The sequence below is a fragment of the Terrapene carolina genome, unplaced genomic scaffold (genome assembly GCF_002925995.2).
Source record: "Terrapene carolina triunguis isolate 2854851 unplaced genomic scaffold, T_m_triunguis-2.0 Scaffold96, whole genome shotgun sequence".
In the NCBI taxonomy this organism is placed as follows: Eukaryota; Metazoa; Chordata; order Testudines; family Emydidae; genus Terrapene; species Terrapene triunguis.
The window spans coordinates 42,001,148-42,026,516 of NW_020664447.1; the positions used below are offsets into that span (position 1 = coordinate 42,001,148).

General features: G+C 43.0%; 2 long non-coding RNA genes across 2 annotated transcripts; one reads left to right on the plus strand and one right to left on the minus strand.

Moving 5' to 3' along the window:
* The first annotated feature begins 280 nt into the window (after positions 1 to 280).
* Positions 281 to 4,016, plus strand: LOC112107865. The gene is made up of 3 exons (XR_002908207.3): positions 281 to 456; positions 490 to 1,430; positions 1,805 to 4,016. It is a non-coding gene; the product is annotated as an uncharacterized LOC112107865 (long non-coding RNA).
* A 2,379-nt stretch (positions 4,017 to 6,395) lies between these two features.
* Positions 6,396 to 22,147, minus strand: LOC115271204. Its single transcript, XR_003899811.1, has 3 exons — positions 21,973 to 22,147; positions 9,731 to 9,829; positions 6,396 to 8,014 (listed from the first exon to the last, which is right to left on the minus strand). It is a non-coding gene; the product is annotated as an uncharacterized LOC115271204 (long non-coding RNA).
* Positions 22,148 to 25,369: the final 3,222 nt, after the last annotated feature.

Here is a 25,369-nt window from a genome sequence, read left to right on the forward strand (position 1 = left end):
AATCAAAGCAGTAAGTTCAAGCTATTGGTATATTAGTTCCTATTGCTTCATTATGAATAAATGCATATCTGAATTTACTGGTAATAACTATATAACACTAGACATTTTGAATCATGCATAATTAGAATACTAGCTCTATAAGACTTGATTTGTGGGCCTGTGCCACTCTTCCTCATTTTGTCCATGCAGTTCTTTGTGCCTAGGGCTTCACAAATGAACATTCTCTTAGTTGCCCTGCAAACACACATTCAGTTTGAGAGAAAACAGAATTTACACAGGACATGTTAGAACATCTGACAGTAAAGATAAAAGGTAAGCCTTAGAGAATTTTGGGTATACTGTGACTGCTTGGTACGTAGGTTTAGTGCCAGACATATCCTTTATTTATGCTGTGTATGTATACACATTATTCTGAAGTCAAACTTCAGGAAAACGTGTGTGTGGGGGTGTCCATAGGTAGCATTCTGCACTGCTATGTGAGACACCCAGGTACCACTGTTGGCCCTTGGTGCCTTAGCCTGGCCATACTGTGGAGGCAACATGCTGAACCTTTGGGAGGAAAGGCTACACCTTGAACTGCCCAACATCTAGCCCTCTGGCTCAAGTAAAAAGCTGTACGAATGGGCTTGGGAGGAAATCTCAGCTAGACTCCATTCACAGCTGAAAGGATGGTCACTGCAATGCGGGGAAAAAAGGGGTCTCTAAGAGCACTGACAAACTTCCCCAGAAAAGGTTCTGTTCTCTTCCATAAAACCCTGAAAATAACCTTAACAGCAGAGCTGGTAGTGAAGTCCTGTTTAAAATATCGTTGTCCTGAAGCTTGCCACAGCTCTCTATTCCCAAAAACTTGCCACATGGATTTCTTAGTGCTGCTAAGGTCCTTAACAGCCAGCTGTATCGAGCAGGAGCTGCAATTCACAGCATAGGTACTGGCTAGAACTTCTCCAGCAGCACCAATGAGCAAGAAAGCAGACCACAGGTTTCTGCACAGTCCACACTTCTGATCTAGACTTAGCACTGCTTAGACCTAGTATTAGCATGGCATTACTTGACAACCATCACATTATCTGAACTTTCTGCTTTGTTTTGCAAGCAAGGAAATCAAGGGCTTGGGGGGGGGGGGGGGGGAACCATACCACAGCTCAGTGGCCTTAGGGCAGCAGGATCTCTGACATTGCTGCTGTGAGCAGTCTTTGGAAATTTAGTCACCCCTGGAGGATAGTACACCAGAAAGTCTGCGTTGGCAGCAACAAGCCGATAGCCTTCACGTTTTCATTGTAACTGTGTAACACAGTCTTGCAAAACTCTACTCAGCTAGGAAAAGTACATATTCTGGAAATATGAGCAAGACAGTGTTTTCATTATTATGGTAAAAGACTGGCGATTAGACTTTCGTAATTGTATAAGGCTGGTCTAATACCATCTAGTATGTCTAAGGGTATGTCTACACTACAGGATTAATCCGAATTTAGATAATTCGAATTTGGGAAACAGGTTGTATAAATTCGATTGTGCGCGGCCACACTAAGCACCTTAATTCGGTTTTAAACCACATTAATTCGGTGGTGTGCGGCCACACTACCCCATTAACTTAAACACAGTAATTCGGTGGTGTGCGTCCACACTAACCCTAATTCGAATTAACAAAATCGATTTAGGCTCTACTCCGTTCGTCGAGGTGGAGTACAGAAATCGATTTAAAGGGCCCTTTAATTCGAATTAACTGGCTCTGTAGTGTGGACGGGTGAAGGGTTAATTCGGATTAAGGCAGCTAAATCCGAATTAAAGTCCTAGTGTAGACCAGGCCTAGGACATGATCAAGTTAAGGTCTTCTCTTGGTATGTTTCCTCTTTTAATAATAATTTAATGGCTGGAATTTATTTCAAATCACCATCTTTTAGATCACAGGTTTTCATGTCCAAGACTACTATTGGATATGCCCTACTTGCTAACACTTAACTACTTATCCATACATCCATCTTGGTTACATTATATTAGGGGTGCCCACATTTTGCCTCAACAGAGGGTCACGTTATCAACTTGCCAGGGGACAAATGGCCCCACCGAGTTTACTAAATAATGAAGCAAAGTTCAGCCACTCTCAGACACTACTGATGGTAGCATGCAATATCCCATCCTGATCAAAGAGACTAAGCCACCACATGGATCAATACACACTTTGGTTTAATAATTCAATTCAGGACAGAACATGGCATGCTGAGCTGTATATTCTCTGCAGGCTACACTTCTGTACTGAAGACAAGGTCAGCTGTGGGTTATATTTTAAAACTCCATGGGCTCTTTTGAGTGCCCCTCCAATAGTTGCCAGGGACAAATACCACAGCAGCAGATCAATTCTCCTCTGCCTTACCAGAGAATCCACTGCAATTGGCTTTGCAAAACTCAAAGGGTGAACAGAAAACAGTTTTAATCTTAAATGGAAGCATATTGCCAGTTTGTACTTAAAATTTTAAAAGAGGAAGTAGGATAGTCTTTTGAAATAAATAAATCCTGCAATTCTGTCCCTGCAGAAGAAACATTTGGGTTGTCAACATTTTGCAATACTTTCTTTTCAGGACCTGTCACAGCTCTACTTAGTTTCTTTTTACAAAAAACAAAAACTCCTCTCTCCAATAAAAGCTTGAATAAAAGCTTTCCAACTGTGGGAAACGGGTCTTCTTCATATCTCAGCACTTTCCTCTCAGAGGCACTGCACATGCTACACTACAAAAACAACAGGGAAACCAGTCACTCATACACAACTGCCCACTCTTCCCCTACATGCACCAATTCTGACACATGACCTATAGTTATCCAGGTTTTATACCAGGCTCATCACCATGGTATTCAAGCGCCATATTCCCTCAAAAGGGGGGAACAGTAAAAGGAATTCTTCCATCTTCTTAAAAAGAGACACTGTTCTCTTCATGCAACTCCCTGCAGCACAGACCACAAACTTATTTGGTTATTACCACTTATTCTACTGTACAATCTTGCTAATGCAAGTTAGTTACTATTACATGCAAAACAGTTATTGCTACTAAAATTCTAGTTTTATTAAATCTTTTTATGGCTTTGTTTGCATCAGGGATATTTCCCCCTACATACTGTGCTATTTTGCATTCCAGTTTCAGAGGTATTTTTTATCAATTGATTCCCCCAAGCACTAAACTACTTGATTCAATGGTATAGCTACTTTTGTTCAGAACTGAACTAGCTTTGAGCACAGTTCCCCAGAGCTCTACTGTAAACAGCCCACCTGCCCAATATACATGGAGAGACGGAATATGCAGAGACTCTGTTTTTTATTACATAATTAACTCTGCAAGAATCACTGGTTTTGTATCTCAATACATTTTGCCCATTTAATTAATCTAGATCAACTCAGAAACCCAAGCTACCCATTTTTCCCAGGTGGCCATTTACAGGCAGGTCTCAAGAAAAGATGCAGTATCCTCTCTTAGCTGACAGCAGCCTGTTATTTTTAAAACAGAGGTGGGTGAAAAACAATAGTGACAGAAATTAAAAAGCTATTCCAGGAAATCAGATAGATATGATACACAGATTGTTGCAAACCTGGGTTGGGAGTCATTTCCATCTCTTGCTTCAGTAGCCTAAACTGCCTGTTTGAGAAAGTGATAAGTAAAGTTAAGATTTTGTCACAGTTATTTTTAGTAAAAGTCAGTGATAGGTCACGGGCAATAAAAAAAATTCAGGGAAGCCCATGATCTGTTTCTGACTTTTACTAAAATAATGGGGATGGGGGAACTGACCAGGAGACGACTGAAGCCCAAGCCCTGCAGTTGGAGGAGGGGGGAGCTCCAGCACCCACTGTGGTTGACAGCTCCAAGGCCCCTGCAGCTGCTGATGGCTCCAGTGCCAGTGACTGAGAGCTCTGGGGCCCCCACCGTCCACAGCGGCTGACAGCTACAGGTCCCCTCTGCTCTCAATGGCTCAGAGCTCCAAGGCCAGTGGCTCAGAGATGCGGGACCCCCACTGCCTGCAGTGGCTGCCTGCAGTGGCTGACGGCAGTGGGGCCCCTGCACCCGCAGCGGCTCAGAGCCCCCGCCAGCTGACAGCTCTGGCCCCACCACCCCAGGCACAGGGCTGAAGCTGAAGGGAAAATGTCACAGAGGTCTCTGAAAGTCATGGAATCTATGACTTCCACGACAAAATCTTATCCTTAGTGATAAACCATTTGGATTTCACCTAGCTCAGCTTTCCATTCTCAGAAAGTAGAGGGAGAGGCATTGTAGAGAGCGAGAGAGAGAGAGAGAGAGAGAAAGAAAAAATTGCCACGCAGTTAAAAAAGAAATCAGATAGCTGGGAAAAGTATTGGAAGGGTCAATCTATAATTTAGGATTCTAAGTGTACAAAATTGACAAAACTTGTAGACAGCAATTTGAATGTAATAATTTAACTAGTCTTACTAATTAAGATTAACATTAGTATCATATTTTTTAAACAGTTATTTCTGCAAAATGTTACTCTGCTCAATAGTTAACAGAGCTCATTAATTAAGCCATATGAGAAGGCAGCAGAATTGCCTATAAAACACGTACAGTGGCTCTTCAGCTTCTGTATGATGGATGGGATGGGTAGTAATGAAGCGGTCTACATGAAGATAGAATCTGCAAGAACAGTTTAGGGTGTTTCATTAAGACTAAAAGGAAACAAATGCCACTGTCAATTTGGTGCGTGTCCTGGATTTGTCTTGCAGTTCACCTTATATGGACAAAGAGATGATTAGTCTGGATGCTCACAGTCTACTGTTTAGCCTGGATAGACTTTACCAAAAACAATACAAAAAAAGTCAGCTATTATTCCACACAGCCCATCAATTTAATAAATTCTGGTTCCAAAGATAACCTTGTCACTACGACTGCCTAAGAAGGATACTGCTTCTTTAGACCACGTTCATAACATCTGTTACTGTCTGCTTTCTACTGTTAGTTACATTATTGTTTATTGTCATTAATAATTTGCCACTCTGAAATTGTAAAAATACTACTAGGCTCATGCACTGATCCTAACATGGCACTACAGTTTGCTACGAAGCACTAATGCTTATGGAACTATACACATCTCAAAATGGAAGACATTGGTGATTTTGTTGTTTTCAAACAACTTGTAACATCATTTTGTCCACAAGTATTAAAATATATGTATATATATCTATTGCACATGCCCCTTATTTATTTGTTTAATCTTTCATACGGGAAGATTTCCAACCAACATGGAGAAACAGAAGCGGAGCAAAGAGTAAAGTCTAAAGGCTGAGGCAGTATTGCCTGGCACAGCAGTTTCATAAAGAAGCTGGCAGGAAGCATACTGCAGTGGGGTCTTTTGGGCATGCACAACTGCATTCTGTGACAGCCACAGAACATTAGCCCTATTATAATTTTATCTTAAAATTTAATCAAGTGTTTACATGTTAGGGGGCAGGCAGGGAAAGTCAACATTTGTTTCCATTTCTCGTTATCAGGCAGAGCTTGGAGACAATTATTCCTATCATGTGGCAAAGTGGGCTAAAGTGTATCCACCTTCTCCAGAGTCCATTCTCTGCCTTTTACAATATATGGAAAACAATATCAAATTTTCTATCAAGCTGTGCTAGAAACAGCTGCAAGTGGTTAAGTCAGAAGGAGGACAAATAGGAGTCAGGAAGGTGAAAAGAAGAATCACCAGGCTTAAGAAGACACATTTGCCATAATGGATGCCTTCTAATCACATTTAAACCTGTGACATTGACAGCAGATATTTTCCTCACTAACGGTCTGAGCCTGCCTCTACTTAAATAAATTCAAAAATCACATTGACTTCAGTAAGAGGCCCTAAAAGGGAACGTATTTTTCCAGTTGCCTTTAACACTCAAAAATCCAAATTCTGTTTGGCAAGGGACTGCACTGTATTGAAAGGAAACCAGCCCAACTGCCTACCCATGACAAATATAATCATTTCTCCAAGTGAACAGATAAACACAGCTGACTGTGCTGTATTGGTGCTTTTTATATTCTGATGCCATTACATCTTGTGTTATTTTCAGCATGAAATGTACAGCTCAACATTCCCTACCCAATGAGACTGATTTTCACTCCAAGAGAGCACAAAACAGGAAAAGATGTAATTAAATCTTATTGTCACATCACAAGTTCACTGTGGCTCTACACAACTTTATTCCCAGGAGGGAAGAGCAGGACCAAAGCCGGTGCATGGGTCTGTTCAACTCCAGAATTTGTTCTCCTTCAACTTCCACTACGATAGATTACACAGATAAGAAAAAGTTTCTTTAGAGATTCTCTCTTCCCCATCCTTTTATAACCCCTTCCCTTCTCTACCAGTCTTAAAATGTTGCTCTCGCTACTTGTCACCAGGAGTTAAGTAGAATTTCAGCCTTTTTTTTTTTTTTTTTTAAAGCCATTTTTAGGCTGCCTGGCTCTCTCCAGTGGTTTTCTAAAAGAAAACAAAAAATAATTTAAATAGAGCCTATACCCCTTTTTTGATCCAGATTTGAAATTGTATTATTTTAAATCAGCAAATCACATTTGCTAAATTCACATTAACACAAGCTTGGAATAAGGTGCACTATGAAGAGGTCCAGGTTCAAGTGAAAAAACACAAACCAATTATGGCCTTTCCACCAAGAAACCTCATTGACCATACAGACTACCACTGCAGGGAGCAACTAAACAACATAAAGCTTATATCTAAAATGGAAGGAAAACATCCCGTATAAGTCACAGGTGATGGAGACAAAGAATCTGGTGTAAACACGTGAGAACCATGATCTCCTCCTTAGTTTGGGATGGAGATACAGGAGGAGCCAGAAAAAGAGCACACTTCCTTCAACATTTCTGCTCTCTCTGAACTTCTCTATCAGACCTCCCATCTACACCCTGGAAGATTACTCATCCCAGTTCTCCAGTAGCCAAAGGAGAGTTAAAAACCAACTCCATCAGCAGTATGAAGAAGTTATAAACTGCACTCAGGACGCTGAGGGGATGAGTTGGAGCATTATACTTGTAGCCTCTCCCATCCCACCAGAGGCCAGTTCCTTTATTAAAAAGAAGTTCTGTCCCATCTCTTGGATCACAGAGTTTTTTTGTTCCTTTTGCTGCTAAAGCTGCTGGAGGTACAATGTAAACCCAACACTATAGGATCAACTTTAGCACTAGGAGGTTCTCAAAGATTCACCTTCTTAGGGAAGGGGTTTGCTACAAAAAGAGACAGTGCAGAGCAACTTCTTTTCCTGGTGAAAGCTCTTCACATTCACTGGTTATGTGGATTTACACATGCAAATGCTTTTGATCACAGAATGTGATGATTCATTCATCCATGATGGACAAAGTAATTCTGTATTTGTTTCTGTGCATTAGCTGCTTCACGAGGTGACATTGAGACATTTATCTACAAAGTCAGTTCTTTGTTCTGGATTAGGACATCCTCGTTATGGGATTTTCCAGGATTGTGGTTTTTTTTTTTTAAAGTTTGTTCCTCGTTTCAGGGTGGAAATGTATTCTTGCTGCAACCTTTCACACTTGTTGAAATAGCATGGCACAGCACCACATGCAGATGCATTATCCATTTACTTGGACACAGTGGGAGAAGATGTTACCCTCCTAAGATACAGAAAGGAGATACCATTCAAGAAGACTGGTTTCTGTGTGAGTATGCTTGTAAAAATCTTCTCTAGGGTGCAAAAACAGAGCTCAAAAACTCAGAAGACATCACTTCAGGGACATATCAAACATTGATTTCAGTTGCTCGCTTGTAAGGGTTGGTAAAATGCTTGCTGTGTGCTCCTATGGGGGAAGCCAGCTGGTGCAGGCTCCATACTTCAAATGTTGGTTTAAGAAGTTGAAACATAAAGAGAAGAATATTTCCTCATTACACGCCATGGAGATAAGGAAAAGACTTTTCTTCACCAGTAGTGGAGCATCCACCATTCACTGTCTATGATCAGTTTCTAAGCAAAAGTAACAGAATAACTTCTTCTGGGATGCCAGGAACAGGCCTGAAAACACAAAAGGAAAAACAGAAGGAATAACAGAGAACAGAATGAAATTAACTCAAAATTAAAATGCTCAAAAGTTCACTTCTTCAAAATCTGATTTCAATTTATACAAGATCAGGACGTTGCACAAACGGCAATGATAGCTAGACTTGAAGTTCTTAAGAGTTCTAACTTTAGAAGTCTCTAGGCTGGCTAAGTAAACACTACAGATACACCTCTACCCTGATATAACGCGACCCGATATAACACGAATTTGGATACAACATGGTAACGCAGTGCTCCAGGGGGGCGGGCCTGCGCACTCCGGTGGATCAAAGCAAGTTCGATATAACGCGGTTTCACCTATAATGCGGTAAGATTTTTTGGCTCCCGAGGACAGCGTTATATTGGGGTAGAGGTGTATACTGAACTAAAAACTTACTTGCTCACACAGAAGCAGTGTGTCCAGCAACAAATATCACACTGTTGGGAATGTGGTAGGTAGCTATGTCGTTTCTTAATTGTGACACAGAAATATACTGTAGCAAGGGAAGTGTGGTGCCGGGAAAAGAATACATATATTGCACCTTGATTGTGTATTTGGCCACAATTTCAAAACGAACAGGTACCATAAACCAGGAGCTAATTAACCACAATCTACAAGTCTATGAATACCACAAGTGAAGAAAGGTGTTCATAGTGGCTGTAAGATCACACAAGTTAGGTACTTTTCCTGCTCCCACTTGCTTTTCTTCATTCACTCAAGAGTGAGAATCCCAGTGTGACTACACCTATGCTCCTGCACCAGTAAGAACTTCCTTGACATCACTGATCATAGTGGCAGTTTGAAATGAAGTTTTTGTTTTAAACTTATGATGCCAGTGTTGCTGGCAAGATGAAATGGTGTAGGGTCACAACCATGTTGCTGCCAAGAGATCATTTTTCTCTTCTATAGCAGGAAGCCCATCAATCACCCTCTCTATGCTGCGATGTGGGAAAAGGGGAAGATTTCATATACACACCAGTTTTTATTCTTCTTCCATTATCCTCTCCCCCCCTTTATCTGGTTTTTCCTGGCCTATGTCTCCCTCCCTGCTCTATATCACCTTCATTCCTTGCTTGGCAGGTAGCTGAAATTAATCTTCTAGTTAACATTTTAGGGTCCCATATTGAAAGAGTGGATGGATATTAGGTGGATAAGAAAAACACAACTATTGTACACATCTCTCTAACTTTCTCACCAAGGAGCTCAAAGCACTTTACAACTATTAATGAATTTCACATCATCATACCCATATAAGTAGGAAGGTCTTATTATTCTCATTATACAGATGGGGTAACTGTGGCAGAGAGGATGAGTGACTTGCTTAATGTCACACCAGAAGTCGGTGGTGACCTGGAAACAGAATCCAGTGTTTCCTGACCCCCTGTTCTATGCCTTAACCGCAAAAACATCTTTCCTCATTGCAAGAGACAAAAATGAAATCAAAGCCCTGGAATTTGTTAGTCAAAATGTCAAATACTAAACATCAGCATAAAAGAGAATGCAAATAGCATTTATTCTTGCTGGAATAAATCATTAAATCAGGCTCAGTTATCAGGAGCAACCCAAGCAGACACTGTGGTAACAGTCCAGTACCCCATAGCATCCCAAGGAAAGCCAAATCCCCCTGGGACTGACTTAAAAAAAAAAATAATCAGAAACCAAAAAGAAACAAACAGATAGTTTATACTTACCCTTAAACCTCATGGCCACACATGCCATCATTTTCCACCAAGAGCCCTTCCTTTTCAGTTTGCTGATTGGCACTCAAAATGGAATACAAGTGAACCTGACTGGCACAACAAGGTGGATAATAAATAAATAAATAAAACAAAAGAGCAAAGCAAGAACAAAATTTCTGTCATCCTGACATTTTGCAGGGTACAAACACCACTAGGAAAAGAGCAACAGTGGTATCTTTCAGGGATTAGTTAAGCAAGAATCATGATGTTACTCCATAAGTTATTATACAGATTAATTAGTCTTTCCTTCCCCCGATAGGAAAAAAGCCTACTGAGCCACCCTAGAAATAGCTCATACATCCCAACAAAGACCTCATTCTAAATAGTAGCAAAATGCCATTGGTTTTAAAGTTTAGTTTTCAATGGATTAAATGGGAGCAAATCAACTTTCCCCTTCACTTCTGGGGAGAAGAGCACCTACCCAAGACACTTCCAAAACGTTTTTGTTCAGAAACCATTCTGTCCCGAGGTAAGAATATGCATGTTATTCAACAGATCAGTTGGTGAAATCTTTCATGTTAGTCAGTTTGTGCAACACTTATTCCTGGGGGAATTCTGCGCAAGCACATATTTAATGAGCCCCGCAGATTTCTAATTTTTCACACAGAAAAAAGCTGCTGCCAAAATGTTTCTGCAGTTTTGCCTTTTGCCCACCAGAGGGCGCTGTGGCGATAGAACAAAGTTGCAGCTCCCTGCAGGGAGGGAAGAGACAACTGCCTTCGCAGCCCGTGTCAGGCCAGGTCAGGAGATGGGCTGTGGGGTGCTGGGTGGGTGAAGGGGGTCAGACAGGGGCTCGTAAGGGCTAGTGGGGGAGGACAGACTGGGGCAGGGGCTGAATGGGAGTGGAGGCACAGGGCCACTGGGGGAGGGAGGTGCAGAGACACATGGGGATGGGGGGGGGGGCAGAGCTACACAAGGACAGGGGAACGGCTGGGTGAGGGAACAGAGACATAGGGACGGGGCAGATGTGCCTGACTGAATGGGAGAGGCTAGGGGTCAGCCGGGATCTGCAAGGGGAAGCTCCCTAACAATCCTTCCCTGCCCCTCCACCCCCCCAAAAAAACAAAACTGTTCCATACTTTTCCACCCATACCCAACAGCTCTCCAAGTTCACACCTAGGCTCTTTCCCAGCAATTTACTTCCCTCTCCCTCAGCTCCTCCATTACCCCTGACTCCCCCAAGCCTTTGCTCTGCTTCTGAGGGGTGTGGGAAATACGGTTCTGTATTGTTGTTTAAATGAATTATTACTCAGAGTTATGTATTAATATGCCTAATAAGGAATCTATTTGTCAAAAAACATTTCCTGAATCTTTTTTGTTGTCTGTATTGTTACAGACATATTTGCTGATAGGTATTTTGAAATAAATGATCAAAAATAATTGAAACTTGGTGTGATTATATCGTGTTATTTTGACAAATAAAATATGCAGACTTTTGCAGAATTTTAAAATATTGTGCGCAGAATTTTTAATTTTTTGGCACAGAATTCCACAAGGAGTAAACACTGTACTCCTCAGCCTCCTAAAATTTACATACTCATGTAAATCCATGCACAGAAGAGCTCACCTGGAGAACTAGGTATACAATACATTACTGCCCACACTGCTTTTAATTGGATTTGTTCTGTAAGATTTTTTTTTTTTTATGGTGATAATTGCTCAACACACTGGGACTGAGATTTTCCTACAGACGTATGTCCAACTCCATTTCCTTAGAAACTGAGGTGAATGGAATTATTGCAGATTGATAAAACAAATACATCTTTAATGCCTGTCTAAAGAGTTGTAGGGGGAAGGAATAATATCAGGCCTCAAGAATGTGATGCTGACAACCCAACTGGTAGAATGATGGATCACCTGTAAGCAGGGTTGCTTCATTACACTGAGCTTACACAATTAAAAAACACTCCCAACAGACACACGAAAGCATTCTGATCCTTTTTATTCTCCTCCTCCTGTAGTGCGGAACATTTTCACAGGCAGAGAAGAGCCAGAACCTTTAGCCAAGATACAATCCACTGTGATCTATTGTGATTTCTAGCTCTATTTTCTCAAGTTAGTCCTTACATTTTCACATTGTAAAGGTCAGAATTTGACAATCTCAAATCAAACTACAATAACTAAATACACAATAGATAATTTTCAGAGCATGTGAACACAACATTAAGTCCTTCATCGAAGGATTCATTTGATAAAGAATAGTGATCCCGAGTTCTCAGAAGCCTATGCATCATGACCAAAGGAAAGAGGAGACAATTTCCAAGAGATGTTAGAATGAGCAAAGTAAGACCCGAGACTACAAGTGAGTGAACTACATATTAAAATAAGTCACATTTTAAATATTTCATCTGCTGCTGCCTTTTCATAACTACATCATGCAAATGAGTGCCTCAACTAATAATGTACCTCAATTTGCTAGTGGCAAAATTTTCAGACATATTCACTAACTTCATATTTAATTTTTAGGGTGCTCAGCTTGACATCCTTTCTACCTGATTTTCAGAGGTGATGTGGAACCATTCATCAAACTAACATCAATGGAAACTGCAGGTGCTCTGAACTTTTGAAAATCAGGCACAAGTGAATGAAGTTTATTTAAAATTAGTGAACACTTCTTTAAAAAGTTGCTACTTACAAAAAGAGTATTGTTTGGTCATAAGATTAGTAATTTACAGATATGTTGCATAGGATTTTATTTTAGTTGAAAACTGTCAGTAAACATCCATTTTAGCTGACACTGAAATCAATGGAAAAAACAAGCCCTCTGCACCCCTGGTGCAGATGAATCCCTGTGCTGCCTCAGGGCCTGTGACACCTGATCCTTTCCAGGCATAAGGTGTGGGGGGAGGCTGCGGACCTGGCGGGGCAGAGCAGAGACCCCTGGCTAGGACTACAAGAAGAAGGACTCACCTAGCTGAGGGTGAGGTCACAAGGTGCTGAATGGCTCCTGCAGCAGTGGAGGGAGCCCTCTGCCCCGCTGCTACAGACCCACTCTCTCACTCACCATCAGGGAATGCCAGGGGTCTCTGCTCTGCCCTGACCAGACCACAGCCTTCCCCACAATTTGCACCTGCAGGGATTGGCAGCTCCCCTGTGGCAGAAGTGTGGCCATGACATGAAAGGTGCAGACGGCTCCCTACGTGGCCGCAGGGATGTGGTGTCCAATCCCTGCAGGCACAAGGTGCGGGACAGGCTGTGGTCATCCTGGCCTAGTGGATCAGAAACCACCCAGCCAGGGCTGCAAGGAGAAGGATGAGCTTCCAGCTGCAGAGGAGACCATCCTGCTGCTGAACAGTTCCAGCCCAGGATGGCTCCCACACATTGGCCAGTGAGGGAGGGAGGGAGTGGGTGGGTGGGGCCAGTGACACCCAATCCCTGCAGGCACAAAGTGCAGGGAAGGCTTTGGGTCCTGGCCCAGCGGCACAGAGATCTCCAGCCAGGACTGCAAGGAGGAGGAGGAGAAGAAGGAATTGTCCCCAATGACAGAAGAGCCCACCCCACTGCTGAACGTCTCCATCCCCGGGGCAGGAGCCATTTCAGCAACAGGGTGATCTCAACCATGGCTAGGGACTCATGGTCCTCCACAGGGGGGGTTCTGCTCCGCCCAGCCAGGATGCCAGCCTCCCCCACACCTTCTGCCAAAGGGATTGGGTGTCACCAGCCCCACAGCCATGCACAGACCCCTCTGCAGCTGCATTGTCATGACCGCACTCCCTCACTCACGTGCCAGGAAGGTGGGAGCCATCTCTGGTCAGGACTGTTCAGCAACGGGGTGACCTTCCTCACAGCAGGGGGGGGAGCCTGGCTCGTCCTCCTTGCTGCTCCGAACTGGGAGTCTCTGCTCCACAGGCCAGGACCACAGCCTCCCCCGCACCTTGCACCCTAGTGTCTTGGACCCCTCAGCCACTCAGGGAGGCTCCTGTAACCCCAGCCTTACCCGCCACAACTGTAAAAATAAAAATACTTAACATGGGGGGGGGGGAGGTTAAATTGATAAAAACTGTCAAAATTAGAAAAAAAGATGTGCTTAGTTTACAAGACAATCAGATTTTCCAGCTGCCAGCACTGAAAACTTAAGGTGGTTTCTAACATACCACAATTTGCATGCAAGTTCTCTCACTCTCTCTTCCATACAGCATCATTAAAAATTAAAGTTAGCCAGCACATATGGAAGCATGAGGCAGAATAAGATACAGCTCACCTTTAAACTTAAAGACTTATTTTGTTGCCAGTAAACAAAGCAGTTACAACTTGAAAGCTCTGTATGGAACACATATAATAGTAAGGTGTCCTTTTTATAATTACTTTTCTGTTAATTATGGAGGGGTCAGTAGCAACTCCAAAGTTAAGATTAAGTAGCAATCACAACACAAAGCAGAACTAAAATTCCTCTGTTTTATACTTTTCATGAGTGAATATAGTCTATAAATTTGGAACAATAACTCACAAGACAACTGAATTGTCTATGTAAGTTTTGCAGTAAAAACATTTACTAACTGTTGCTATGGAAATATTTTTGAAGTGTTCTCTTTATGGAATGTCAATCTGTTTCCCCATATATTTCTTTGGTTCCCTCTAGCTAAACCACCCTACTCCCCCACCAATTCTAAACGTCACACTCACACAGGTAGCATCTTGGACATAAGCCACTGTTGAAATTTCAAAATTAAAACACACATGAAGAGTTAGAGCTTATTTACATGGGAAAATTTACCAGCATAATTATACTGGTATAACTCTTCATATGGACACTCTTATTAAGGTGAAACAGTGCACTTTTCCAGTTAATTTATGTTACTTTGGAAATGGTATAAGCTAAACTGGAAAAAGGTACTCATACTAGAACAAGACTGTCCACACAAGCAGTTATACCAGTATACAGTGGTATAATTATGTCAGTGAATTTCCCTGTGTAGACAAGCTCTTAGTCTCCTAATTCAAGACAATTTAATTGAGTTTTGTCCAGATTAGCCAACAGAACTGTTCAGATCAACCAGGTACTTGTTTTTCCAATACCACCTGCCTGACCAGTTGTGCTTTGCCAAGCAGGGCAGCAAGGGCTGATATCTGTGGAAGAGAATGGGATTGGAATGGATGGGGGTGTGGGAAAAGAAGTAACATCGGTTTGTGAGTGCACACAAAGGCATAGTGATTGAAGGTCTTGTGTGATGGATGTAGGCAAGGAAGTGTGGAGAATGCAAAAATCAAGATTACAGATTACAAGAGACTGCTAACTACGGATTTCCTGTTTTTCATGGTTGCACTGGTGGCATGGTCACTTGAGCAAGTTAAACCAGAGATGGCATGGTATTTATGAGAGGTGGTTTTTACCACCATGGGAAAAAGCAGTTAGTCTCAGTTTAAGGCATTTTCTATTTCTATTTTCTGTTTCATCAATGCACACCTCATTTCAATTAGTTTTAGTTACATAAGGCAGTAGATTTGTAATTAATTTAGGGTAATACAAATAAAGTAAAACTGCAGTGGGCATAATACAAATATATGTAATTATAATACTAAATATCAGAATGTCTGTATACAAATAAATCTGTTAGTCTTTAAGGTGCCACCAGACTCCTTGTTGTTTTTGTAGATACAGACTAACACGGCTACCCCCTGATACTTGTATACAATTTAGTTTGGTATTTTCTCAAGGAAGTTATACATGTATATCACATATTTCAGTTTTCAATATTAGATAAACAAAAGTAAAAAACATTTGATTATATGAAAATGACAATAATGCAGGGTTGCACGCTTGAAGCATTAAGCGATCAGAAGCACACAAAGTTGCAGACTACCAGTCTAGATCCATTTGGCCAAGCACCATTCTGTAGAAGAAGACTAACTTTGACGTAGTGGACAGACCAAGCCTATTCCTCCGTTTTTAATGGATGTATCCATAGTTTCATTCTGTTTGCGCTGAACTTGCTGGACACCAGTACAATTATTTTTCCAATTCAAACCAAGTTTAAGACAGTATTTACCAGCACCCTGTCCTAAACTAGTTTTTCCAGGAAATTGCCAATGGGAGTTTAACTGCTTTTTAACCATGTTTTTGATTTAAGGGAATATACATGAGAGCTACACTACCTGCTAGGCTCTAATGGTTTCATAAGCAATGGTCCCCAGAGTTAATTTTTCCTTCAGATTCTCCTTTTCTATCACAAGTATTGATTTAAAATGCAGTTTTGGTCAGAAAACTGAGCAACTAAAAATGGCAGCTTCTTGATTGATCTGCTTTTTGTATTGCTTCTAGTATTCTTCTGTATTCTTTGATAAAAAGATTTTGCTTGTGTTCTCTGGCAGCATAAGTTGGATTCCATTCTGCCTTGTGCATCAGCCACAAAAATGTCAACAAACTTCCAACTGCAGATTTATTTATTTTTACTGGCAATTAGGTAAGAAGGAGTATCTTGATTTTCACATCAGTGCGGAATGGAAACAGATATGGAATCACATAGTAAGGGGAAAGTTCCTGTAAAAAACACCATCTGAACTAGGATTCCATGTTTTCGCTGAAGAAGTTAATGGCATCTCAAGCACTTGAAGCCTGGCCACAAAATGCTCCAATAGGAGCTTACAATCAGTCCAGAAATGAATGTCCTTCACTCTCCTGCCACTGTATTCTAGAGAGAAGTTTTAAAAAGAAGCCAGAACACCATTCTATGCAATAATGGGGAAAAATAAAACAGAAGCAAGGTCAGAAAAAAAGTTTTAGAGAACTTCCCTTTCTTTTATTTTTCCTTCTCAAAGACTATGTTGACTTATGAAGGTAGAGGGCTGGACATAGATAATCTCCTGAGCTCCTCAAACAAATCCTCCAGATGGAAAGGAATGTAGAAATTGCTCAACAGCAACTCTTTAGATTCAGGCAGCATTTTTAGCCCCAGCTGGCCAGGGGAGTTTAGAACATAGACAGTCAGGTCCTCGGTCCCCCCAACCCCTCGCCCACGGAAACAAGATTATTAGGTTTTATTTTCTGCAGCTCTTGGGGAGCCAATGCAGCTAAATATAACCATTAATCCATGTTCAATGTACCTACTGCTATCATGGGTTGAATGGAAGTGGTGAGTGCACGCATGTGAAGGAGAAGGGAGTTACTTGGTTTATTGTATCAGAGGGGTAGCCATGTTAGTCTGAATCTGTAAAAAGCAACAGAGGGTCCTGTGGCACCTTTAAGACTAACAGAAGTATTGGGAGCATAAGCTTTCGTGGGTAAGAACCTCACTTCTTCAGATGCAAGTAATGGAAATTTCCAGAGGCAGGTATAAATCAGTATGGAGATAACGAGGTTAGTTCAATCAGGGAGGGTGAGGTGCTCTGCTAGCAGTTGAGGTGTGAACACCAAGGGAGGAGAAACTGCTTCTGTAGTTGGATAGCCATTCACAGTCTTTGCTTAATCCTGATCTGATGGTGTCAAATTTGCAAATGAACTGGAACTCAGCAGTTTCTCTTTGGAGTCTGGCCCTGAAGTTTTTTTGCTGTAAGATGGCTACCTTTACATCTGCTATTGTGTGGCCAGGGAGGTTGAAGTGTTCTCCTACAGGTTTTTGTATATTGCCATTCCTGATATCTGATTTGTGTCCATTTATCCTCTTGCGTAGTGACTGTCCAGTTTGGCCAATGTACATGGCAGAGGGGCATTGCTGGCACATGATGGCATATATAACATTGGTGGACGTGCAGGTGAATGAGCCGGTGACGTTGTAGCTGATCTGGTTAGGTCCTGTGATGGTGTTGCTGGTGTAGATATGTGGGCAGAGTTGGCATCGAGGTTTGTTGCATGGGTTGGTTCCTGAGTTAGAGTTGTTATGGTGCGGTGCGTGGTTGCTGGTGAGAATATGCTTAAGGTTGGCGGGTTGTCTGTGGGCGAGGACTGGCCTGCCTCCCAAGGTCTGTGAAAGTGAGGGATCATTGTCCAGGATGGGTTGTAGATCACTGATGATGCGTTGGAGAGGTTTAAGCTGAGGACTGTAGGTGATGGCCAGTGGAGTTCTGTTGGTTTCTTTTTTGGGCCTGTCTTGTAGCAGGAGGCTTCTGGGTACACGTCTGGCTCTGCTGATTTGTTTCTCTATTTCCTTGTGTGGGTATCGTAGTTTTGAGAATGCTTGGTGAAGATCGTGTAGGTGTTGGTCTCTGTCTGAGGGGTTGGAGCAGATGTGGTTGTACCTCAGCGCTTGGCTGTAGACGATGGATCGTGTGGTGTGTCTGGGATGGAAGCTGGAGGCATGAAGGTAGGCGTAGCGGTCGGTGGGTTTTCGGTATAGGGGGGTGTTAACGTGGCCATCGCTTATTTGTACTGTGGTGTCTAGGAAGTGGACCTCCCGTGTAGACTGGTCCAGGCTGAGGTTGATGGTGGGGTGGAAGCTGTTGAAATCATGGTGGAATTCTTCCAGGGTCTCCTTCCCATGGGTCCAGATGATGAAGATGTCATCAATGTAGCGTAGGTAGAGAAGGGACGTGAGTGGACGAGAGCTGAGGAAGTGTTGTTCCAGGTCAGCCATAAAAATGTTGGCATATTGTGGGGCCACGCGGGTGCCCATAGCGGTGCCACTGGTCTGGAGGTATATATTGTCACCAAATTTGAAATAATTGTGCGTGAGGATAAAGTCACAGCGCTCAGCAACAAGCTGTGCTGTGTCATCATCAGGGATACTGTTCCTGACAGCTTGTATTCCATCTGTGTGTGGGATGTTTGTGTAGAGAGCCTCTACATCCATGGTGGCTAGGATGGTGTTTTCTGGGAGGTCACCAATGTATTGTAGTTTTCTCAGGAAATCAGTGGTGTCACGGAGATAGCTGGGAGTGCTGGTGGCGTAGGGTCTGAGTAGGGAGTCCACATATCCAGACAGTCCTTCAGTGAGAGTGCCAATGCCCGAGATGATGGGGCGTCCAGGATTTCCAGGTTTGTGGATCTTGGGTAGTAGACAGAATAACCCCGGTCGGGGCTCTAAGGGTATGTTGATTTGTTCCTGTGTTAGTGTAAGGAGTGTCCTGAGTAGATGGTGCAGTTTCCTAGTGTATTCCTCAGTGGGATCTGAGGAAAGTGGCCTGTAGAATTTGGTATTGGAGAGTTGTCAAAGACTGTGAATGGCTATTCAACTACAGAAGCAGTTTCTCCTCCCTTGATGTTCACACCTCAACTGCTAGCAGAGCACCTCACCCTCCCTGATTGAACTAATCTCGTTATCTCCATACTGATTTATACCTGCCTCTGGAAATTTCCATTACTTGCATCTGAAGAAGTGAGGTTCTTACCCATGAAAGCTTATGCTCCCAATACTTCTGTTAGTCTTAAAGGTGCCACAGGACCCTCTGTTACTTGGTTTATTATTATTCTGTTAATTCTAGTCAGAAGCATGACCATATTTATTCTGGAATATCCAAGCAACATATCCACTTCTTGCAGAATTGAAGAGAACAGAATCTAAGCTTTAATTTGAAAAAGAATGATTCTCTCAGTTTGTATTAGGAAGATTTTCTTACAAGAAAGCTATGTGAGTGCAGTCTTCCTGAATATGCACACAACCTAAAACAATAGTTAACTCAAACTTAAATACAGTATAATTTAATTATGGACATGGATAACTATTTCACTTCTAGTTATTTTATTAGTAACATGCATCTAATTTCAAACATCCTGCTATGTTTTCCACAGGTGTCCGAAACTCCAAATGTCCTCTACCTACCCAGACTTCCACCTTCCTCCTGACAAGTACAATGTAGTTATGTATTTTCAACATCAAATTCTACAGCAAACTGAAAATTTAATGACAGCATTACCAAATTAAACAACACTAAGAATTCTATACTTATTGTATTAATCATTTACAGATTTAACTAAGTAAAAATTGTGGAAGTTCTTTCTCTGGAGGTTTTCAAAAGGAGGCTGGATAGCCATCTGTCATGGATGGGTTACACAACAAATCCTGCATCTTGGCAGAGGGTTAGACTAGATCAGGGGTTATCACAACATTTTTGGGGACCTCAAGAGTGTGGCCACCAACTCTTGCTGGTGGCTGCTCTGACAATTTTTCCTAAAATACTTAATTAACTTTAGGAAAAACAAATAAATATGCACATATACACGTCCAAATCGTAATTTATTTACGTAGGGTTTTTTTTGCAGATTCAACAATAAAAATAATGTACAGTTGTCTCTATTCTTTACTGGACCTAAATAAAATAAAAACTCAAATAAGGTGCTTTTCATGTTCTTGTCTTTTGTTATTATTTCTTTTGCTTTTTTTTTGGTTGCATTTTTTTTTTAAAAAGACTTGCTAGCTAGTAAGTCTGCTGCTGTGAAAAGTGATATTTGTATGGTTGTTAATATCACCTTTCATAGCTCTCAACTAGCTACTAAGTCTGCTGTGAAAAGTGATATTAGCAAACATACAAATATCAATTTTCACAGCAAAGTCTTCTTAGACCTGGCAAGCCAAGGAACAAACTAAACTCTGGATGGGGAGGTAGGTAGGAGGCAGCAGGGGCCGGGGTGATGGGGAGTGGTGGTGAGCCTGGGGCTGGTGCCCACTGTCATGTGACCAGGGTCAAAGCCTGGAGCCTTATGGCTGTTGCCCAGAGCCCTGCAGCTAGGGCCTGGAGCCTGCAGACCATCACCCCCAGGCTGAAGCCCAAAGCCTGAGCACCAATGCCCCCACGAACTCACACTGGTTGCCTGCTCCTCTGGCATTTGTGGCTCCAGGGGGGGACAGGGCCCAACCCCTGCTGGCAGCTTTGGGGGAGGGGCCACTGTGTGGCCCCTTCCCCAGTCACCACCACCCAGGAGGCTGTGGCAGCAAGAAAAAGCCCTTGGTGGCCACGTTTGAGACACGCTAGACTAGATGACCCCGTGGTCCCTTCTAACCCTATGATTCTATGAAAAACGTTCTTTTATCACATCAGAGCAAAGGCTTAGGTGCATAATGTAGTAAGTACATTGACCTTGGCAACAAGTTACAAATCTGGAAAAGGGGAAGCCTGTTTTTAAATAATATTGTATTAGGTGAATTTTCCCATTGTTTTTAGAATACTTTCCTGCTTGCTGTTTTCAATAGTCATTTGGAAACTTGAAACTGAAATCAATTTTCTTGTTAACATTTCCCTCTCTCCAGGGTGCATAAAATCTCCTTTACTGCTGTAGGATTGCTTGTGAATCCTGACTTTGAATTTTTTAAGCATCTGAAATCTATTCCCTTGTGTGCACCCCTCACCCAATGCAACACGCTCACAAAAAAACAGAGGAAGAAAAAATAGATCAAGTCATCAATTTAACAGAGTTCTGCTAAGATACAGACTTCATGAATCTTTTAAAAGTGTAATTTTCAGTCCTCTCTCTATTTTTGTAATCTGAAATAGTCTGCACTCTTTTCACCAGTTGAATAGACTAAATTCAAATTATGTGTTTTGATTTTTCTGCCACATGCACATCAACAGTTGCAGCTGTTCTCTTAACATAAATTACAGCTGATTTACTATGCAGGAAATATGTTCTTTTAACCATCTGCTGCAGCCTACTAAGAACTCTGTATCTAATGCATCACTCTGGGTTATCCATACTTCCAGCGTCTCTAAAGTTATTCAAACTTCTTCAGGGTGTATTCGAGCTCTCCTCATTCAGACAGACTTGAATTCAGTACCCTTTAAACCAGCACTCCAAACTATTTCTGCTATGGTTTTCTACGAACCCTTGAACTACACTAGTATTAAAGTACAACAGTGATAAGCCGAAAGATAGACAGACGATATAAACCACAGCAGACGGGTAGCTTCTGGAGGAGCATTATCAACTTGAGTAAACTAGCGTGTGTGTATATATATATAACATTCAGATAAGGGGAATCTAATTAAACACTCCCCCTGGAATGCTGAGGCTCCAGTTTTGGAGCATCACTAATACACACAGTGTGCCAGGCCCAACCCGATTCGGGGGGTTGAGGGAGTGGGGGGTGAGATGGTGAGGAGGGGGCACGCAGACACCCAGCCCAATCAGGGGAACACCATACACACAAACACACACACGGCGGGGGCGGGGACTGGAGACATCGAAGACGTACGTGCCCAGGCCCAGCGCGCTCAGGGATTAAAGGTGGGGGGCAGGTACTTAACCTGAGCGAGTACCAGCCGGAATTCGAACACGGCCAGGCCCAGCCCAATCAGGGTGCAGGAAGGGGAGGCGGGTACATACATACCCGGGCCCAGCCCAATCAGGGAGCGGTGAGGTCCTGCCGCTAGCCAGGCTCAGTCTCGCTCCTCAAGCAGTCGTTCCCCGCTCCGTTTACCTGCCCCTGGCCGAGGCCGCCGGGCCGCGGCCGGCCCTCTCCCCTCAGCCGCCTCCTCCTCTCACTCCGCCATCTTCCCCCGCTCACCTCGACCACCCAGTTGGGGGCTCAGGCGCCCGCCGCCTCCAGCCCCACCCACTCGAGAGCCAACCTATCGGGCACCGCGTCGTCATCCTTCCGCCTTCGACGAGCATTGGTCAGTGGACACATCCGTCAGAAGTACTTGGCGCCCGCCTGCAAAACTCTCTCCTCTGATTGGTCAGAAGAGGAGCACCCTTTTGCGAAAGTATTGGTTACCCCGTGGGATAAGAGCTCCCCGCTCACTCATCCTCCCACCCCTCCCCCGCACCTATATTTAAAGGGGCCGTTTAGAATTAAACGTGTGTTCCTGTGACTGCGATTCCAGCTGACTGGCGCGCGGGAAAGGCACCGGGGTCGGCACCGCTACTGGGGAGCGAGGCCATGGGGCCGGAGCCTAGCCCTTACCGAAGGCGTCGAAGGTTATGGCGCCCCCCTCCCCCAAGGCTAGAGCACGTGTAGCCAGCCCAGGAGGGCCTGAGCTGATCGCCCGCATGGGATTTGAGCCTGTTGTGCCAGGGAACGTGTAGTACTACTAGCAGCGCCTGCCCCGCCTTATCAGCTGGGACAGACATCCCGGAGCCGGCCTAGCAGCTAGGCCCATATTCCCCTCAGTGATAGTAGGAGGGAGGGGTAAAATTATGCACACGTGTGCCCCATTCCCACCTTTTAAAAAAAGCTAAAGCTAAATCCTAGATTGACCCCCTTTTAGTTTTTCACAGGAACCCCCGTGTGTTGTTTTAGACCTTTACACACTGTCTAAAATACAGTTGCCCTGATTACTCTAGACAAAAAATGGTAATTTTTCTAAGTATATCATGTCACAGAGTATGGGGGAGTCAGGGCCCCGCACCCCTCTTCCTGAGATTGACTGTGACTCTCAGCCAGTCAGTGAAGCAGAAGGTTTATTTAGACAACAGGAATACAGTTCAAGACAGGTCTTGCAGGCGCAGACAACAGGACCCCCCCCCCCAGTTAGGTCCATCTTGGGGTCCCCGGGCACCCTAGCCCGCCTGGGAGGTCAGAGCCCCGTCTGCCTCCCAGCCATGGTCACTAGCCAGCTCCTCAAACTCTGCCTTCAGCGACCCCTCCCACAGCCTTTGTTCAGTTTCCCAGGGAAAGGTGTCACCTGGCCCCAGCCCCCTCCTGGGTTCTCATGTTACATGCTCAGGTATTCTCCGTTGGTCAGTCTCCCATCCCCCGATACAGACTATCCTAGCCCCACTCCCCTGTCAGCATTCACAGACCACTTTAAGAACAGTCCCAGTTCGTCACATATCAAAAGTAGGAAGCCTGCCACGCTATCAGTAGGGGCACTGGACAATCAAGGCACTAAAGGAGTAATCAAGGAAGATAATGAAATTGTGGGAAAGTTAAATTAGTTCTTTCCTTTGGTCTTCACTGCAGAGGACCTAAGAGATTCCTATACCTGTCATTCTTTTTCAGTGACAAATCTGAGGAACTGTCCCAGATTGAGGCATCAGTGGAGGCGGTTTTAGAACAGACTGATAAATTAAATAGTAATAAATCACCAGGACCAGATTGCCTCTGAAGCATCTTCCACTCGCCCTTATCAGAAGATACTGGGATAGATGGATGATTGGTCTGACCCTATACGGCCATTCTTATGAATCCACCATGGTCTTTGGTAGTTTGTTCCAATGGTTAATTAACCTCATTGTTAAAAATTTGTGCTTACTTTCTGATTGGAATGCATCTGATTTCAAGTTCCAGCCATTGGTTCTTGTTATGCTCTTCTATATTAGATTAGAGCACTTTTAGAATGCTGTATTCTTTCCCCAGGAAGATATTTCTACACCAGTCAAGCCATGCCACCCCTCAATCTTTTTTGATAAGCTAATCAGAATGAGGTGTCGGTCTCTCACTGTAAAGCATTTTCTCTAGCCCTCAAAAATCACTTGAGTCTTTCCAGTTTTTCCAACACCCTTTTTTAAAATGCAGACACCAGAACTGTACATGCTATTCTAGTATCTGTATCAATGCCATAAACAGAAAAATCTTCTTACTCACTACTTCCATTTATACATCCAAGAATTATTTTAACCTTTTGGACACCATTGCAGTGGGGTCTTATGTTGAGTTACTTGTCCACTATGACTCAAATCCTTTAGTCCCTGCTTTCCAAGATTCACTTCCCCTCTTCTGTACGTGTGGTCTGCATTCCTTGTTCCTAGGAATCCAATTTTGTATTTGGCAGTATTTGAATAGGCCCAGGTTACCTAGCAATCCAGATAACTTGGTATGACTGCCCTGTTCTCAACATTGTTTACCACTGTCATCTGCAAATGTAGTGATTTTATATTTACTTCCAAATCATTGATGAAAGTGCTAGTGCTTCAGGCCTAGTACTGATCCTGCATAACCCCACTAAAAACAGACCCATTTGATGATTCCCCCTTGACAACTATTTGAGATTTATCAGTCAGTTCTTAATCCTTTTAAATGTGTGCTTGATAGTGTAATGCTGTTTTTTAATCAGTGTGTCATCTGGTACTAAATAGGTCTAAGAATCTCAGTACACATCTACCCTGATATAACGCGACCCGATATAACATGAATTCGGATAGAACACTGTAAAGCAGCGCACCGGGGGGGGGGTGGGGCTGCACACTCTGGCGGATCAAAGCAAGTTCGATATAACACGGTTTCACCTATAACGCAGGAAGATTTTTTGGCTCCTGAGGACAGTGTTATATCGGGGTAGAGGTATATATTGTATCTATGCAGTTATCACCCAAAATTGTCGTCATCTCCTCACAGAATGAAACCAGGGTAGATGAGATCTTTTCCCCATAAAATCATGTTAACCAGCCTTGTATTGCTGTCCTTTAATTATCAATTGAATCTCATTTTTTTCCATTATTTCCCCCGGATTGATGTCAGACTAATCTGCCTCTGGTTACTTTGGTCATCTGTTTAAACTTTTGACTACTAGCACAACAGTAGCACTTTTCCAGTCTCCTGCAATATCCCTGGTATTCCAAGATTTAAAATAATCAGCAAGCCTCAAAGTTCTTATCCTTCTTCTGGAAAGGATAAACAAGGATGTTTAAACATCCTCTTTGGTTACTAGTGGACTGGAAAGTACTTCCTTATGGTAAGTGCAGCATCCTGCTTCTTTGTAACTATAGAAGTATTTATTGAATACTTCTGTGTTTAAATTGATAGATGAACTCACCCTCAGATCTCAACCTTCACTGCCAGTTTC